The sequence below is a fragment of the Mustela nigripes genome, chromosome 13, assembly GCF_022355385.1.
Source record: "Mustela nigripes isolate SB6536 chromosome 13, MUSNIG.SB6536, whole genome shotgun sequence".
NCBI lineage: Eukaryota > Metazoa > Chordata > Mammalia > Carnivora > Mustelidae > Mustela > Mustela nigripes.
The window spans coordinates 93,624,902-93,627,484 of record NC_081569.1 but is presented as its reverse complement, the minus strand read 5'-3'; the positions used below and the strand labels follow the sequence as shown (position 1 = coordinate 93,627,484).

The 2,583-nt window shown below is 35.1% G+C and overlaps 1 pseudogene; it reads left to right on the top strand.

Moving 5' to 3' along the window:
• Nucleotides 1-1,462: 1,462 nt before the first annotated feature.
• Nucleotides 1,463-1,758, top strand: LOC131998810 (10 kDa heat shock protein, mitochondrial-like; annotated as a pseudogene).
• Nucleotides 1,759-2,583: the final 825 nt, after the last annotated feature.

The following is a 2,583-nucleotide window of genomic DNA, read 5'->3' as shown; positions in this document are numbered from 1 at the left end:
ATGCTTTTATCAATTTTTAATGTTTAATCTTTGTGTACCATTTTATATGGATTCTTCAAAGTTACTATGAGATTAAAACTTGTTATTTTACCTTACACATTATTTAACTTTTAAAAAAAGGGTTTAAAATTCATTTACATTTTCATAATTTTTATCTTCAGTCTTTCTCTTTATTTTATGATCTTTGTGTCTTATGTTTCTTTACTTCTCTCCTTTAATTCTTTTCTCTTACTCTGTAGGCCAAATTTGTTACCCTATCCTATAACTTGGGGTCTCCCAATCACCAAATGTGGCGCAATCTGATTGGGTGAAGGCCAGCAGCACAGGCAGTGAAAGAATTCAGTCAAGATAGAAAAAAGGAGATAAAAGTTTACTGAATACACCACAAGGGGGCAGTGAACAGGGTAGTAAGGGAAATACTGCTACAAGGTAGTGGGGGCTGGGGGAGCTGTAGTTTAGGGGGAAGGCAAGGAGTATGAGAACTATGGAATTTTCCTTTTTTGGTGCCTGTGTTGGGGTGTAAATAACCCATTGGTCAGTTAGGTCAGTAAATAACCCAAATATGGATATTTTTAGGTGGGTCACATAATAGGTTTGTTTCTGTTCAGCCAGGGGGCCACTGTGTGCCCTTCTACCTTACTCAGGTCTCCTTTGTTTAAACTGATTGCATAAAAGTCGCAACTACATATAAGACTATGAACAACCAGATTATCACTCACTCTAGCTTCATCTTCATTTCCTTCTTTGCTCTTTTTATGTTATTTTTGCCTTTATATTCCTTATATATACTGTTGTGGAAGGAAGGTGTCCTGTTTCTAATTTAGGAGATTCATCATAATATTATTAAGCCAATTATTTTTCCAAAAAACACATTTCATATTTTTTCAAAACATTAAAAATTTCACCTTTCAAGTTACCTCCAGGTGGTTAAGGAATTAGAAGAAAGCAACACAGCCAAGTTCCCATTCTTTTACTTTAAGATTAAGCTCTCACTCAGTTTGAATACATTTTCAAGTAATTTTTTAAACAGCTAGTATATTTTATATGTTCTTGCATTTCTGAGAATATCTGTTGCATTCACATGAAAGGCAAGTTTTCTGTGTAAAATAATTTCAGGACAAAACTATATACACATTCCATGGTTTTCTGTCATTAGTTTTTTGTTTGTTTTAAGATTTTATTTATCTATTTGACAGAGAGAGAGAGATCACAAGTAGGCAAAGAGGCAGGTAGAGAGAGGGGAAAGTAGGCTCCCTGCTGAGCAGAGAGCCTGATGCAGGGTTTGATCCCAGGACCCTGAGATCATGACCTGAGCTGAAGGCAGGGGTTTAACCCACTGAGCCACACAGGTGCCCTTGGTCATTAGCTTAAAAGAAGGATGTATGAGCTTTTCCCACATTCACCTGACCCTAGGACTGGACTCCAGGGCAGTGTAGCTCCAGGAATTGCATCAGCCAAAGTCATGGCCGGACAGGCTTTTAGAATGTTTTTTACCCTCTTTGACCACATTTAGTGGAAAGGGATGTAACCAAATGAAGCATTAGGCTTCCAGAAAAATCTCAAGGAAAAGTATTGCAAGCAACAACAGTAAAAGCTGGAAGATCTGGCCCTAAAGGAAAGGGTGGAGAAATTCATCCAGTTAGTGTGAAAGTTGGAAATAAAGTTTCCTCTGAATATGGAGGAACCAAAGTAGTTCTAGATGGCATGGATTATTTCTTATTTAGAGACAGTGACATTTTCAGGAAGTATATAGACTGAAATAAATCATTACTGAAATGGCATGAAGTGAACCTGACTATTTCAGTGAAGTTGTGAAATATTTCATGTAAATAATTTTCAAGTCTCTCTTTTTTAATAAACCAATGGTATCCAAGCTAAAATAAAAATAAAAATAAAGAGAGGATATGTGAGACCAATCTAACTTCTATCCTCAGTAATTTTTTTTTCACTCTAAAGCCAATGAATTTTATTCTCTACCCTTATAATCCAAATATTTGTCAAACATATCTCATTCGTGGCTCTCTTTTCATTGATTTTTGCCTAGAGCAAGGTGAGCTTTTCAATCTTGATGATCAGATCTTTCTTCAGCTTATGATTACTTTCTTTAATTCTGGGTATTATCATTTCCTCTGTTCAATTTTATGGTTCTCAAGTACACAGTTATCTTTAAAAATGAATCAAGAAGCTTTTCTCTCCATATTGATCATATTCTTTGTCATTGTTTTTTCTGCTGCATCTAAGAGTGTCTCTCAAGTTTGGTCTTTGCAACTCTGATGCTTCATAGTAACAGTTCTTTCCTTAGAGTCATCATTGTGGATTTTCACTTTGCTGCTACATTTTTATTTTTTTATCCTTTCTCAGGTCATCCACTTCTCAATTTAATCTCATGACATTTTTATTTCTGAATTTACTCTTCTCATGACTTTTTCCTATTTCATAGCTGGAATGGCTGTAGACAGTGGATAATAAGTGTATTTTCTGAGATTTTCTTCAGGTTTCTTCAAAAAATATTGAAACTATGTCTTCCTCTTTCATATATATGATTTTCCCTTTATCTGGTTCAGCAGTATTGTATTATAGCTA